The following is an 18,094-nucleotide window of genomic DNA, read 5'->3' as shown; positions in this document are numbered from 1 at the left end:
ATACGATTAAGTTTTAATCGCCTGTTCGAAGAGAGTATCATAGTATGACCGTAATGTTTAGTTAGTTAAATTCCTCAATAAATAATGATATTGAAATCTTATTTTTTTTGTGAATTATATTTATACACACATAATTTTTGTCTTTATTTAAAATATATAAAGAAAGAAAAAAACAATAATTAGTGAGCTGTAAATTCTTCTCTTAAAGCTCATTTTTTATATCATGAGTTATAATTTTCGTAGTTCTATGCGAAATTCCAATAATAGTCAGAGCTCTTCTAGAGGTAGAGGTAAAGTAGTTACGACCCCAAATATTTCATTAGAGGATCAAAACCCTCTTAGTTCTCGACCAAAAGTTCTGCATACTCCACCAAGAAAAAGCACTGTGGAAGTTAATCGTACTGTTGTTAATTTGAATAGTCAGTTTGACGATATCGCACTCCAACAGAGTAATCAAAGTTCTGATTCAAATTCTACAAACACACTTCCTACGTCTTCTCAGCAAGCTACTTCTCATACACAATCTGCAACCAGTTCTTCTTCTGAAAAAACTCAAAGACAGTTGCTTGAGGAATCATTCCAGAACATAAATCAATCATCTCTTGAAGATTTATTAGTTCCATCTGGATTTATTGATAACCAGGCAAGAATTTTGTCCCATTTAAACATGGATACCAATACTAATGCTAATAATGAAAATGTTCAGAATTCACAGAATTCGACGGTAAATTCCATAGAGTCTCTTATTTCAATGCTTCAGCAAACAATTAGGTCCACTCAAGAAGAAATGCGAAATGAACTTACGGCTATAAAACAATCAATTTCAAATATTTCTTCTACTTCTGGTGAACCAACCATACCCACTGCTAGTTATGTTCAAAACACTCCCCACAATTCTAACCTTTCAAATACTTCGATTGTTAGTACTAAATTCGAAAAATGGAAAATCAATTTCGATGGTACTGGTAGCGTATCAGATTTTCTATTTAGAATAGATACGTTATGTGAAAGAACTCAATGTAGTCGTGAACATTTGATGGCAAATTTTCATATATTTTTAAGTGGAAAAGCAGAATCTTGGTTCTGGGATTTTATTAAACAAAATCGAAATGCTCAATATTCTCTCCTTAAAAGTTCAATCACAAAAGAATTTGTTTATCTAGAAACCGATCACGATGTTCTACTTCGTTTATCAACTCGTAAACAACAGCATAAAGAGTCTTACGACGATTTCCATGCTTGTGTAGTATCTATGAATTCTCGCATGAGAGAACCGATCGCTGAGAAAACTCTTATAGATATACTTAAGCGTAATGTTAATACCAATTTAAAATTAATGCTGTTTAATACAGTACCAAAAACTCTACACGAGTTGAGAGATTTGGCCAGAAACGCGGAAAAAGTTTTAAAGGAGACAAAAGTTCCCTTTCCGATCGTTAGTAACACTCGTCAAGTAAATGAAATGGATGTTATTGATAATGAGGACGATTTAAATAGTGAATTTGTTACTGACCCACAGGTTGAGGCTTTACAGCTTCCTCGCCGTATTACAAAGCCAGATTATTCTAAGATTAAATGTTGGAATTGCCTTAATTTCGGCCATTGATACATTTATTGCCCCGAGGACACTAGACACCTTTTCTGTTTTAAATGTGGCCAGAGAGGAGTAAACACGACTAAATGTACAAATTCACATCTGGGAAACCGGAAGCAGAGCGAGATGGTTACCGGGGACTCTCGTTCGAAACCCCAGACCCCGAGTTTACAATAACTCAACCGATGACTCCTCCACAAGAGGACGATTCAAGAACTTCGATTTTATCTAAAAATCATAGTTCTATTACTTCTAAAAATTTAGATTCTATATACATACCAACAAAAGCTATTCAATCTTGTAGAACCCGATATAAAAAACGTAAATTTTATAGAAATTTAATTGAATCTTCTACTTTATGTAATAATTCTGATGACCGACCATTTGCCAATGTTTCAATTCTTGGAGAAAACCTTTATGGGCTCTTAGACTCGGGAGCAAGTGTGTCAGTATTAGGTAAAGATAGCATGGAATTTATAACACGCCACAAAATCATCCTGAAACCCTTTAAATCTTTTGTATCCACTGCCAATGGCTCAAAACAAAAAGTCTGTGGCTACTGTGAACTCCCAGTTACATATAAGAGCGTAACAAAGCCTATAAATTTCTACGTCGTTCCTTCACTTTTCCAAAATCTCTATTTAGGAACCGATTTCTGGAGAGCTTTTGCAATTGCACCCCATGTAGTTCCCATAATTGAGTCAGTAGACGTTGATACCATTGAGAAAGATTTACATTTTCATGAATTGTCCCCAGAACAGAAACTTAAACTTGATGCTGTAGTACAGGAGTTTCCATCTTTCGAGAAACAAGGCCTGGGTTGTACTAGCTTAATGAAACACCATATTGATACAGGAGATGCCGTCCCCATAAAGTGTCGACATTATCCTCTTTCACCGCCACGTCAGGCTGAAGTATACAAGGAGCTAGACAGACTTCTTGAAATGGGTGTCATTGAGGAGTCTAACTCCCCATGGTGCTTCCCGATAGTCAATGTCAGAAAACCGGGAAAAGTACGCCTTTGTTTAGACTCAAGGAAGTTAAATGAGGTCACGAAAAAAGAATCATACCCCCTTCCACATATCAATGGGTTGTTAAGTAGATTAAAGGATACTCACTTTATAAGTGGTATCGATCTTAAAGATGCTTTTTTCCAGATCCCTCTCACCGAAAGCTCTAAGGAAAAGACAGCTTTCGCGGTACCAGGTAGACCCCTCTACCATTATAAAGTTATGCCCTTCGGGCTTTGCAATGGTCCGCAAGCGATGAGTAGGTTAATGGATAAGACGATTCCTTCGAAATTTAGAGAAAATGTATTCATCTACTTAGATGATCTCCTTGTGTGCAGCTCTAACTTTGAAAATCATTTAGATCTATTGCGCCAGGTCGCAAACTGTTTAAGAATTGCAGGGCTTACTATAAATGTCAATAAAAGTAAGTTCTGTCAGAACGAAATCAAGTATCTTGGATACCGTATTGGGAATGGGTGTTTAAAGGTTGACCCCGATAAAGTGGCAGCTATTAAGGACTTTCCTTTGCCAAAATCTCCTCGACAGTTACGTCGGTTTATAGGGATGGAATATAGGAAATTTTGCCAATATGGCCGGACCGTTGACTGATTGCCTTCGTAAAAATAATGGCCCTTTCCAACTAACACCACTAGTTTTGGAATCCTTTGAGCAAATCAAAAATGCTCTTTCTAGTGCACCCGTGCTGGCACAGCCAGATTTCACAAAAGAATTTATAGTGCAGTGTGATGCATCAAGAGTCGGTGTTGGTGGAGTGTTGTATCAATTTGATGAGGAAGGCAGGGAACGACCAATATCCTTCGTTTCGCAAAAACTTAATCGTGCACAACGCAATTACACGGTTACAGAGTTAGAGTGTTTGGCTGCTGTGTTTTGCGTCAAAAAGTTCAGACCCTATATTGAAGGTCTGCCATTTAGGATCATCACTGACCACTTAAGCTTAAAATGGTTGATGTCCCAGAAGGACTTGAGTGGCAGGCTTGCAAGGTGGAGTTTAAAACTCCAGGGTTTTGATTTTAAAATGGAGCACCGTAAGGGCTCACTGAATGTTGTCCCAGACACCCTTTCGCGATTTGATGTCGATGAAATTAAAATTTGTTCTAATTATCCCGAGATTCCTTTAACATCCAATGAATTTAAAAGTTCAGAGTACGAAGATTTGATAAAAACGGTTTCCGAAAATAAAGACAATCTTCCAGATTTGATTGTATCTAACAATCTGTGTATAAGAGAGTTAAATTTCGACAAGGTGTGTCAGATGAAGAAGAAAGTCTTTGGAGGTTGTGGTTGCCTCAGTCTTTAACGGATAGAGCTATTAATTTGGCTCATAATTCTAATTGTCATGGCGGATATTTTAAAACCCTCTCTCGTTTAAGAGAAAAATACTTTTGGCCCTCAATGGTCAGAGACGTAAAAACATATGTTAGTAAGTGTGACGACTGCAAAATGATCAAAGCGCCAAACCAAATTCTTCGTCCACCTATGGGTGAAGCCTTCATAACTGTCCGTCCATTTCAACGTCTTTATTGCGACTTCCTTGGTCCGTATCCATGTTCTAAATCTAAAAACACTAGTGTATTTATCGTCATTGATCATTTTACGAAATTTCTTTTCCTAGTTCCTCTAACATCCGCTACTTCACTTAATGTCATAAATTTCCTTCAAAATAGTCTTTTCAATACCTTTGGTGTTCCTCAATATCTACATAGTGATAATGGGAAACAATTTATTTCTAAAGACATGCAAGATTTTCTTAATCTCTATGGAATAACACATATTAAGACAGGGCTTTATTCGCCACAAGCAAACGCTTCTGAGCGTTCCAATAGAGAAGTTATTTCGAAAATTCGATACTATTTGAAAAATGAGTCTAATAACCTTAATTGGGACCAATGTATCCCCCGTATATTGAGCGTTTTACAAAGTGATTATCAGACGTCGATTCAATGCTCCCCTTATTATGCCTTATTTGGCCAAAATATGTGTATACATGGATCTACATATCCACTTTTGGATAAATTAAACATGCTAAACAATGATACCATCGTACAACGTGTTGACAAAATGAATCACCTAAGAGAACAGTTTTCGCATAATTTGGAATTGGCACATCAAAAATCCACAAAAACCTATAACACCCGTTCGAAACAAATATCATACCGAATTGGTCAGGAGGTATTTAGAAAGAACCATATTCAGAGCAATTTTGGTAATGCCATTAATTCAAAATTTTGTCCTAAATATTTAAAATGCAGGATTCGCAATAAAATAGGAAATTCTCTCTATGAAGTAGAAGATAACCAGGGTAAATTTATAGGCCGTTTTCATGCTTCTGATTTACGTCCATAAGCAAAATATATGTTATCTTGCCCGGCTTTCGAGGGTCGAGCCACACGATTAAAGTCAAAATAGAAATTATAGAATCCTTTCTCCTGTTCTTCATTATATCGGAGATTTCATGACGAAGCAGGTTTGTTAGGGATTCTATACACTTTTGGTATAAATCGTGAACATTTTCATTTTCAAGTATTTATTTTTATAAACTAGTGATGGTATTGTTTTTTTTATGACAATATAGTAAAATTGTTCTACATTTTATTTACCTTAATAAGGAAAATTATTTTGTCAACTTAACAAAATTTTGTATGTATATTTGTGTTTTTGTTTTTGTCTTTGCTAACCATATAACAGTTTAAGGGTTAATTGAAATTTAATACTGGTAATGCTGAATACTTCTGAATACCCGATGTAAAAGTAATTGTTCTGACATGTACTGACGCAAACACTCACATTATCGAGAAGGTTTCTTTTACTTTACACGAGATTAACTCGTTCTTTTACCATTTTGAACTTGCATCGTCCAGACGTGTCTTAATTAATATTCCAAACCAAAGATATAAGTAATTTTTAGTGTCCAAAAAATAATATCAGGTTATATAGTTTTATTCCAAAGATCAAACTAAGTTTCTTCCAACCATAATCTAAACCGAAGTATCAACCAAAATTATCCGAAGGTAATATTTTGTTACTGATTATTTCTGTGATTTAATTAACATTACAAATCCCGTATAGTGAAGTGATCTTAACCTAAAATTAAGGGACACACGTGGACAAGTAGCTTATTAAGACTCCCAATGATATGGTCTTCACGATATATCTTTTAAAGTAATTGAAAATTTCGTGTATAAATTTAATTTAAATGAAAGGTAATATAAATTTTATATTATTAAAAAAAAAATTCTATTATCATACGCAAAAAAATTACGTTTATACACAGCTTCAAAAGATCAAGATTATTCCTGACTCTAAATAAACTATCACTGATAGATGAGTAGAAAGTGGAAGTATAATTTCCACCAGAACTGTGTTGTTGTTTACGCATTTAATAAACTGAGAATTGGACAAAACACGCATTATGACGTCATGAATGAATGGGTATATGCTTAGTCAACAATAAATATAAGAATACAGAGGAAAACACACAAAGTCATAAAATCGAAATTTGGATAAAGGGTACCAAAATAATTTAACACTAACCGTACCAACTGAAAAAATTCTCTACAACTAAATCTGTACTTCAACTCAATCACCAAACCAGAGTCTGAATTATACGAACATATTGAATTTCTTCCCAAATTCATAAGATCATCTATTTCCAGTAAAACTTATATAATACCTATTTGAAATCCGCTTGTAGTACGTGCATATTAGATGTAACTTGATTAAACTACATTTTAAAAGTAAAATTCCTTAATAACATTTGATATAAAACTCATATTTGAAATCATGCACATACAACAATACATGTATTTAGTTATAATTAGCTATAGTCAATAAGTAATGTAAATAAGTCTGGTATGGTATGTATAATTAAGTTAACCCGTATTTTTTATTATTAACTGTTATACTTCTTAATATTTACTTAGAAATATGCAACAAATTACTTTTCCCCAGCCCCAATAGTATAAAAACAACTGGATGCAGATGTCCGAGAGGCCTCTACGTCATCAAACCAGTAAAACTTCAAACATATATGATGTAAGTTGTAAGTCCCAACAACAACAAATTTTTAAACTTTGGTGAGTGATCAAAAGTAATTATTTATTTATTTTACATGTTTGCATATTTCTTCTTTATTATTAGTATAAACAAAAGCAACAACAAAACATAATTATTTGATTCCTCACAGAGAGAACCTTTAATGATTTCTTTTGCTAAAATTATATTTTGTTTTTGCTTTTGATAAGACTATTCTAAATATTTCTTTAGGGAAAAATAACCCTTTAGGACATAGCTTAGTATATTTAAGATCTAGTTAAGATTAAAATTTACTTAATCTCAATGAAGTAATAATTTTTTTTCAATAATTTCCGTACAATTGTACTCATGTAACTTAAAGATTCTATTACATACATTTTTTTTAATGGCATAATGTACTGTTTATATAAGTCAGTTTTTTTATGAATATTCAGATACATAATAGTTTCTACATATATATTTTTCCAATTTTGTTTAATATTTAATGAATAAAATTTCATCTACTATGAATTGGTAAAAGTCTATTTCAATTGAGGAATGATACTAACTAACATGAAGGCTACTTAACTTCGATACTCTCACCCAAAAGGGGTAATCTTAGTAAAATGAAAAGTGTGTAGGTTACCATAGGAGTACCATAGGTAATTTTGGGTGGGAAAAATGCACTTCGAGCGACCTAACATCTTGTCTCTCTTAAAGATTGGATTCATATTAAAATGTTGAATATTTGTAATGATTGCTCAATAATTTGTGGTATTTATTAAATGGCATGAGAAATTTTTCTATGTTTACACGTTATTGTAAAATTTGGTGCAAGAACCACACCACAGCCGACAGAGCTAGTCGATGGAACACCAGCATGCCGCCGACGCTAGATTTTACAAAGTTTAAAATCGTTGAAATGAATTTACGCGTAACAACAGTTTTGTATACCTCATTTTAATTTATAAGTAACGCACTTTCTTTTGACATATCGCTTATTCATAAATCTTTATTCTTAAAATTGGGATATCATTGCAATTTTTGTAAAGTAAATTTCTTAGTATATTGTATTTTCCCTATTCCTGCAAATAACTTTGACAGTTTTCAAGCTACGACAGTTTTGTAAACCTCATTTTAATCCATAAGAAACGCACTTTCTTTCGACATATCGCTTATTCAAAAATCTTAAGTTCTTAAAGTTGGTAAAATTGGGATATCATTGCAATTTTTGTACAGAGTAAATTTCTTAGTTTATTGTATTTTCCCCATTCCTGCAAATAAATTCAACAGTTTTGTATACCTCATTTTAATCCATAAGAAACGCACTTTCTTTTGACATATCGCTTATTCAAAAATCTTAAGTCCTTAAAATTGGTAAAATTGGGATATCATTGCCATTTTTGGTACAGAGTAAATTTCTTAGTATATTGTATTTTCCCTATTCCTGCAAATAACTTTGACAGTTTTCAAGCTACGACAGTTTTGTATACCTCATTTTAATCCATAAGAAACGCAATTTCTTTTGACATATTGCTTATTCAAAAATCTTAAGTCCTTAAAATTGGTAAAATTGGGATATCATTGCAATTTTTGGTACAGAGTAATTTTCTCAGTATATTGTATTTTCCCTATTCCTGCAAATAACTTTGACAGTTTTCAAGCTACGACAGTTTTGTATACCTCATTTTAATCTATAAGAAACGCACTTACTTTTGACATATCGCTTAATCAAAAATCTTGATTCTTAAAATTGGGATATCATTGCAATTTTTGTAAAGAAAATTTCTTAGTATATTGTATTTTCCCTATTCCTGCAAATAACTTTGACAATTTTCAAGTTACGACAGTTTTGTATACCTCATTTTAATCCACAAGAAGCGCACTTTCTTTTGACATATCGCTTATTCAAAAATCTTAAGTTCTTAAAGTTGGTAAAATTAGGATATCTTTGCAATTTTTGGTACAGAGTAAATTTCTTAGTATATTGTATTTTCTCTATTTTTTAATCCATAAGAAACGCACTTTCTTTTGACATATCGCTTATTCATAAATCTTTAGTTCTTAAAATTGGGATATCATTGTAATTTTTGGTACAGAGTAAATTTCTTAGTATATTGTATTTTTCCTATTCCTTCAAATAACTTTGACAGTTTTCAAGCTACGACAGATTTGTATACCTCATTTTAATCCATAAGAAACGCACTTTCTTTTGACATATCGCTTATTCATAAATCTTTATTCTTAAAATTGGGATATCATTGCAATTTTTGTAAAGTAAATTTCTTAGTATATTGTATTTTCCCTATTCCTGCAAATAACTTTGACAGTTTTCAAGCTACGACAGTTTTGTATACCTCATTTTAATCCACAAGAAGCGCACTTTCTTTTGACATATCGCTTATTCAAAAATCTTAAGTACTTAAAGTTGGTAAAATTGGGATATCATTGCAATTTTTTGTACAGAGTAAATTTCTTAGTATATTGTATTTTCCCCATTCCTGCAAATAACTTTAACAGTTTTGTATACCTCATTTTAATCCATAAGAAACGCAATTTCTTTTGACATATCGCTTATTCAAAAATCTTAAGTCCTTAAAATTGGTAAAATTTGGATATCATTGCAATTTTTGGTACAGAGTAATTTTCTCAGTATATTGTATTTTCCCTATTCCTGCAAATAACTTTGACAGCTTTCAAGCTACGACAGATTTGTATACCTCATTTTAATCCATAAGAAACGCACTTTCTTTTGACATATCGCTTATTCAAAAATCTTAAGTACTTAAAGTTGGTAAAATTGGGATATCATTGCAATTTTTTGTACAGAGTAAATTTCTTAGTATATTGTATTTTCCCCATTCCTGCAAATAACTTTAACAGTTTTGTATACCTCATTTTAATCCATAAGAAACGCAATTTCTTTTGACATATCGCTTATTCAAAAATCTTAAGTCCTTAAAATTGGTAAAATTTGGATATCATTGCAATTTTTGGTACAGAGTAATTTTCTCAGTATATTGTATTTTCCCTATTCCTGCAAATAACTTTGACAGTTTTCAAGCTACGACAGTTTTGTATACCTCATTTTAATCTATAAGAAACGCACTTTCTTTTGACATATCGCTTATTCATAAATCTTTAGTTCTTAAAATTGGGATATCATTGTAATTTTTGGTACAGAGTAAATTTCTTAGTATATTGTATTTTTCCTATTCCTGCAAATAACTTTGACAGTTTTCAAGCTACGACAGATTTGTATACCTCATTTTAATCCATAAGAAACGCACTTTCTTTGGCATATCGCTTATTCATAAATCTTTATTCTTAAAATTGGGATATCATTGCAATTTTTGTAAAGTAAATTTCTTAGTATATTGTATTTTCCCTATTCCTGCAAATAACTTTGACAGTTTTCAAGCTACGACAGTTTTGTATACCTCATTTTAATCCATAAGAAACGCACTTTCTTTTGACATATCGCTTATTCAAAAATCTAAAGTCCTTAAAATTGGTAAAATTGGGATATCATTGCCATTTTTGGTACAGAGTAAATTTCTTAGTATATTGTATTTTCCCTATTCCTGCAAATAACTTTGACAGTTTTCAAGCTACGACAGTTTTGTATACCTCATTTAATCCATAAGAAACGCACTTTCTTTTGACATATCGCTTATTCAAAAATCTTAAGTTCTTAAAGTTGGTAAAATTGGGATATCATTGCAATTTTTGGTACAGAGTAAATTTCTTAGTATATTGTATTTTCCCTATTCCTGCAAATAACTTTGACAGTTTTCAAGCTACGACAGTTTTGTATACCTCATTTTAATCCATAAGAAACGCAATTTCTTTTGACATATCGCTTATTCAAAAATCTTAAGTCCTTAAAATTGGTAAAATTGGGATATCATTGCAATTTTTGGTACAGAGTAATTTTCTTAGTATATTGTATTTTCCCTATTCCTGCAAATAACTTTGACAGTTTTCAAGCTACGACAGTTTTGTATACCTCATTTTAATCCATAAGAAACGCACTTTCTTTTGACATATCGCTTATTCATAAATCTTTAGTTCTTAAAATTGGGATATCATTGCAATTTTTGGTACAGAGTAAATTTCTTAGTATATTGTATTTTCCCTATTCCTGCAAATAACTTTGACAGTTTTCAAGCTACGACAGATTTGTATACCTCATTTTAATCCATAAGAAACGCACTTTCTTTTGACATATCGCTTATTCATAAATCTTTATTCTTAAAATTGGGATATCATTGCAATTTTTGTAAGAGTAAATTTCTTAGTATATTGTATTTTCCCTATTCCTGCAAATAACTTTGACAGTTTTCAAGCTACGACAGTTTTGTATACCTCATTTTAATCCATAAGAAGCGCACTTTCTTTTGACATATCGCTTATTCAAAAATCTTAAGTTCTTAAAGTTGGTAAAATTGGGATATCATTGCAATTTTTTGTACAGAGTAAATTTCTTAGTATATTGTATTTTCCCCATTCCTGCAAATAAATTCAACAGTTTTGTATACCTCATTTTAATCCACAAGAAGCGCACTTTCTTTTGACATATCGCTTATTCAAAAATCTTAAGTTCTTAAAGTTGGTAAAATTGGGATATCATTGCAATTTTTGGTACAGAGTAAATTTCTTAGTATATTGTATTTTCCCTATTTTTTAATCCATAAGAAACGCACTTTCTTTTGACATATCGCTTATTCATAAATCTTTAGTTCTTAAAATTGGGATATCATTGTAATTTTTGGTACAGAGTAAATTTCTTAGTATATTGTATTTTTCCTATTCCTGCAAATAACTTTGACAGTTTTCAAGCTACGACAGATTTGTATACCTCATTTTAATCCATAAGAAACGCACTTTCTTTGGCATATCGCTTATTCATAAATCTTTATTCTTAAAATTGGGATATCATTGCAATTTTTGTAAAGTAAATTTCTTAGTATATTGTATTTTCCCTATTCCTGCAAATAACTTTGACAGTTTTCAAGCTACGACAGTTTTGTATACCTCATTTTAATCCATAAGAAACGCACTTTCTTTTGACATATCGCTTATTCAAAAATCTTAAGTCCTTAAATTGGTAAAATTGGGATATCATTGCCATTTTTGGTACAGAGTAAATTTCTTAGTATATTGTATTTTCCCTATTCCTGCAAATAACTTTGACAGTTTTCAAGCTACGACAGTTTTGTATACCTCATTTTAATCCATAAGAAACGCACTTTCTTTTGACATATCGCTTATTCAAAAATCTTAAGTTCTTAAAGTTGGTAAAATTGGGATATCATTGCAATTTTTTGTACAGAGTAAATTTCTTAGTATATTGTATTTTCCCCATTCCTGCAAATAACTTTAACAGTTTTGTATTCCTCATTTTAATCCATAAGAAACGCAATTTCTTTTGACATATCGCTTATTCAAAAATCTTAAGTCGTTAAAATTGGTAAAATTGGGATATCATTGCAATTTTTGGTACAGAGTAATTTTCTCAGTATATTGTATTTTCCCTATTCCTGCAAATAACTTTGACAGTTTTCAAGCTACGACAGTTTTGTATACCTCATTTTAATCTATAAGAAACGCACTTTCTTTTGACATATCGCTTATTCATAAATCTTTAGTTCTTAAAATTGGGATATCATTGTAATTTTTGGTACAGAGTAAATTTCTTAGTATATTGTATTTTTCCTATTCCTGCAAATAACTTTGACAGTTTTCAAGCTACGACAGATTTGTATACCTCATTTTAATCCATAAGAAACGCACTTTCTTTTGACATATCGCTTATTCATAAATCTTTATTCTTAAAATTGGGATATCATTGCAATTTTTGTAAAGTAAATTTCTTAGTATATTGTATTTTCCCTATTCCTGCAAATAACTTTGACAGTTTTCAAGCTACGACAGTTTTGTATACCTCATTTTAATCCATAAGAAGCGCACTTTCTTTTGACATATCGCTTATTCAAAAATCTTAAGTTCTTAAAGTTGGTAAAATTGGGATATCATTGCAATTTTTTGTACAGAGTAAATTTCTTAGTATATTGTATTTTCCCCATTCCTGCAAATAAATTCAACAGTTTTGTATACCTCATTTTAATCCACAAGAAGCGCACTTTCTTTTGACATATCGCTTATTCAAAATCTTAAGTCTTAAAGTTGGTAAAATTGGGATATCATTGCAATTTTTGGTACAGAGTAAATTTCTTAGTATATTGTATTTTCCCTATTCCTGCAAATAACTTTGACAGTTTTCAAGCTACGACAGTTTTGTATACCTCATTTTAATCCATAAGAAACGCACTTTCTTTTGACATATCGCTTATTCAAAAATCTTAAGTTCTTAAAGTGGTAAATTGGGATATCATTGCAATTTTTGGTACAGAGTAAATTTCTTAGTATATTGTATTTTCCCTATTCCTGCAAATAACTTTGACAGTTTTCAAGCTACGACAGTTTTGTATACCTCATTTTAATCCATAAGAAACGCACTTTCTTTTGACATATCGCTTATTCAAAAATCTTAAGTTCTTAAATTGGTAAAATTGGGATATCATTGCAATTTTTGGTACAGAGTAATTTCTTAGTATATTGTATTTTCCCTATTCCTGCAAATAACTTTGACAGTTTTCAAGCTACGACAGTTTTGTATACCTCATTTTAATCCATAAGAAACGCACTTTCTTTTGACATATCGCTTATTCAAAAATCTTAAGTCCTTAAAATTGGTAAAATTGGGATATCATTGCAATTTTTGGTACAGAGTAAATTTCTTAGTATATTGTATTTTCCCTATTCCTGCAAATAACTTTGACAGTTTTCAAGCTACGACAGTTTTGTATACCTCATTTTAATCCATAAGAAACGCACTTTCTTTTGACATATCGCTTATTCAAAAATCTTAAGTTCTTAAAGTTGGTAAAATTGGGATATCATTGCAATTTTTGGTACAGAGTAAATTTCTTAGTATATTGTATTTTCCCTATTCCTGCAAATAACTTTGACAGTTTTCAAGCTACGACAGTTTTGTATACCTCATTTTAATCCATAAGAAACGCACTTTCTTTTGACATATCGCTTATTCAAAAATCTTAAGTCTTAAAATTGGTAAAATTGGGATATCATTGCAATTTTTGGTACAGAGTAATTTTCTTAGTATATTGTATTTTCCCTATTCCTGCAAATAACTTTGACAGTTTTCAAGCTACGACAGTTTTGTATACCTCATTTTAATCCATAAGAAACGCACTTTCTTTTGACATATCGCTTATTCATAAATCTTTAGTTCTTAAAATTGGGATATCATTGCTAATTTTTGGTACAGAGTAAATTTCTTAGTATATTGTATTTTCCCTATTCCTGCAAATAACTTTGACAGTTTTCAAGCTACGACAGATTTGTATACCTCATTTTAATCCATAAGAAACGCACTTTCTTTTGACATATCGCTTATTCATAAATCTTTATTCTTAAAATTGGGATATCATTGCAATTTTTGTAAAGTAAATTTCTTAGTATATTGTATTTTCCCTATTCCTGCAAATAACTTTGACAGTTTTCAAGCTACGACAGTTTTGTATACCTCATTTTAATCCATAAGAAGCGCACTTTCTTTTGACATATCGCTTATTCAAAAATCTTAAGTTCTTAAAGTTGGTAAAATTGGGATATCATTGCAATTTTTGGTACAGAGTAATTTCTTAGTATATTGTATTTTCCCTATTCCTGCAAATAACTTTGACAGTTTTCAAGCTACGACAGTTTTGTATACCTCATTTTAATCCATAAGAAACGCACTTTCTTTTGACATATCGCTTATCAAAAATCTTAGTTCTTAAAATTGGGATATCATTGCAATTTTTGGTACAGAGTAAATTTCTTAGTATATTGTATTTTCCCTATTCCTGCAAATAACTTTGACAGTTTTCAAGCTACGACAGTTTTGTATACCTCATTTTAATCCATAAGAAACGCACTTTCTTTTGACATATCGCTTATTCAAAAATCTTAAGTCCTTAAAATTGGTAAAATTGGGATATCATTGCAATTTTTGGTACAGAGTAATTTCTTAGTATATTGTATTTTCCCTATTCCTGCAAATAACTTTGACAGTTTTCAAGCTACGACAGTTTTGTATACCTCATTTTAATCTATAAGAAACGCACTTTCTTTTGACATATCGCTTATTCAAAAATCTTAAGTTCTTAAAATTGGGATATCATTGCAATTTTTGTACAGAGTAAATTTCTTAGTATATTGTATTTTCCCTATTCCTGCAAATAACTTTGACAATTTTCAAGCTACGGACAGTTTTGTATACCTCATTTTAAATCCATAAGAAACGCACTTTCTTTTGACATATCGCTTTATTCAAAAATCCTTCAGTTCCTTAAAAGTTGGTATAACATTGGGTATCATTTGCCCTTTTTGGGTACAGAGTATTTTTCTTAGTAATTGTATTTTTATTCTTATTTACTTATCGACAGTTTTGAACCTCAACCATAAGCGACTTTCTTTGACATATCGCTTATTCAAAACTTAAGTTCTTAAAGTTGTGGAATCATTGCAATTTTTGTACGAGTAAATTTCTTAGTATATGGTATTTCCTATTCTGCAAATACAGTTTTGTATACCTCATTTTAATCCATAAGAAACGCCTTTCTTTTGACATATCGCTTATTCAAAATCTTAATTTTAAAATTGGGATATCATTGCAATTTTTGTACAGATAATTTTCTAGTATATTGTATTTTCCCTATTCCTGCAAATAACTTTGACAGTTTTCAAGCTACGACAGTTTTGTATACCTCATTTTAATCCATAAGAAACGCACTTTCTTTTGACATATCGCTTATTCAAAAATCTTATTCCTTAAAATTGGTAAAATGGATATCATTGCAATTTTTGGTACAGAGTAAATTCTTAGTATATTGTATTTTCCCTATTCTGCAAATAACTTTGACAGTTTTCAAGCTACGACAGTTTTGTATACCTCATTTTAATCCATAAGAAACGCACTTTCTTTTGACATATCGCTTATTCAAAAATCTTAAGTTCTTAAAGTTGGTAAAATTGGGATATCATTGCAATTTTTTGTACAGAGTAAATTTCTTAGTATATGTATTTTCCCCATTCCTGCAAATAACTTAACAGTTTTGTATACCTCATTTTAATCCATAAGAAACGCAATTTCTTTTGACATATCGCTTATTCAAAAATCTTAAGTCCTTAAAATTGGTAAAATTGGGATATCATTGCAATTTTTGGTACAGAGTAATTTTCTCAGTATATTGTATTTTCCCTATTCCTGCAAATAACTTTGACAGTTTTCAAGCTACGACAGTTTTGTATACCTCATTTTAATCCATAAGAAACGCACTTTCTTTTGACATATCGCTTATTCAAAATCTTTAAGTTCTTAAATTGGTAAATGGATATCATTGCAATTTTTGGTACAGAGTAAATTTCTTAGTATATTGTATTTTCCCTATTCCTGCAAATAACTTTGACAGTTTTCAAGCTACGACAGTTTGTATACCTCATTTTAATCCATAAGAAACGCACTTTCTTTGACATATCGCTTATTCAAAATCTTAAGTCTTAAAATTGGTAAAATTGGGATATCATTGCAATTTTTGGTACAGAGTAAATTTCTTAGTATATTGTATTTTCCCTATTCCTGCAAATAACTTTGACAGTTTTCAAGCTACGACAGTTTTGTATACCTCATTTTAATCCATAAGAAACGCACTTTCTTTTGACATATCGCTTATTCAAAAATCTTAAGTTCTTAAAATTGGGATATCATTGCAATTTTTGGTACAGAGTAAATTTCTTAGTATATTGTATTTTCCCTATTCCTGCAAATAACTTTGACAGTTTTCAAGCTACGACAGTTTTGTATACCTCATTTTAATCCATAAGAAACGCACTTTCTTTTGACATATCGCTTATTCAAAATCTTAAGTTCTTAAATTGGTAAAATTGGGATATCATTGCAATTTTTGGTACAGAGTAAATTTCTTAGTATATTGTATTTTCCCCTATTCCTGCAAATAACTTTGACAGTTTTCAAGCTACGAAGTTTTGTATACCTCATTTTAATCCATAAGAAACGCACTTTCTTTTGACATATCGCTTATTCAAAAATCTTAAGTCCTTAAAATTGGTAAAATTGGGATATCATTGCAATTTTTGGTACAGAGTAAATTTTCTAGTATATTGTATTTTCCCTATTCCTGCAAATAACTTTGACAGTTTTCAAGCTACGACAGTTTTGTATACCTCATTTTAATCCATAAGAAACGCACTTTCTTTTGACATATCGCTTATTCAAAAATCTTAAGTTCTTAAATTGGTAAAATTGGGATATCATTGCAATTTTTGGTACAGAGTAAATTTCTTAGTATATTGTATTTTCCCTATTCCTGCAAATAACTTTGACAGTTTTCAAGCTACGACAGTTTTGTATACCTCATTTTAATCCATAAGAAACGCACTTTCTTTTGACATATCGCTTATTCAAAAATCTTAGTTCCTTAAAATTGGTAAATTGGATATCATTGCAATTTTTGGTACAGAGTAAATTTCTTAGTATATTGTATTTTCCCTATTCCTGCAAATAACTTTGACAGTTTTCAAGCTACGACAGTTTTGTATACCTCATTTAATCCATAAGAAACGCACTTTCTTTTGACATATCGCTTATTCAAAAATCTTAATGTCTTAAAGTTGGTAAAATTGGGATATCATTGCAATTTTTGGTACAGAGTAAATTTCTTAGTATATTGTATTTTCCCTATTCCTGCAAATAACTTTGACAGTTTTCAAGCTACGACAGTTTTGTATACCTCATTTTAATCCATAAGAACGCACTTTCTGTTGACAGATCGCCTTATTCCAAAATCTTAAGTCTTAAAAGATTGGTAAAATTGGGATAATAATTGCAATTTTTTTTGTACACAAATAGTAAATTTTCTTAGTATAGTATATTGTAATTTTAAACCAAAAATTTTACCCCATTCCTGCACTAACTTTAACATTTTGTATACCTCATTTTATCCATAAGAAAACGCAAATTTCTTTTGACATATCGCTTTATTTCAAAATCTTAAGTCCTTCAAATTGGGTAAAATTGGGGATATCTTGCAATTTTTGTGGTACGGTAATTTTCTCATATATTGTAAATTTTCCCTATTCCTGCAAATAACTTTGAACAGTTTTCAGCTACGACAGTTTTGTATACCGCATTTTAATCCATAGAAACGGCCCTTCTATTTGACATAATCGCTTACTTCATCAAAAATTTGAGTTCTTAAATTGGGATACTCTTGCAATTTTTTTGGTAACAAGAGTAAAATTTCTTATATTGTATTTTCTCTATTCCTGGCAAATACTTTGGAAACAGTTTTCAAGCTACGACAGA

This window comes from Lucilia sericata, unplaced genomic scaffold, assembly GCF_015586225.1.
Source record: "Lucilia sericata isolate MDLA Ls3-8-SP2 unplaced genomic scaffold, ASM1558622v1 Contig001718F_arrow, whole genome shotgun sequence".
NCBI classification, from domain to species: Eukaryota; Metazoa; Arthropoda; class Insecta; order Diptera; family Calliphoridae; genus Lucilia; species Lucilia sericata.
Note: the sequence above shows the minus strand (reverse complement) of the source record.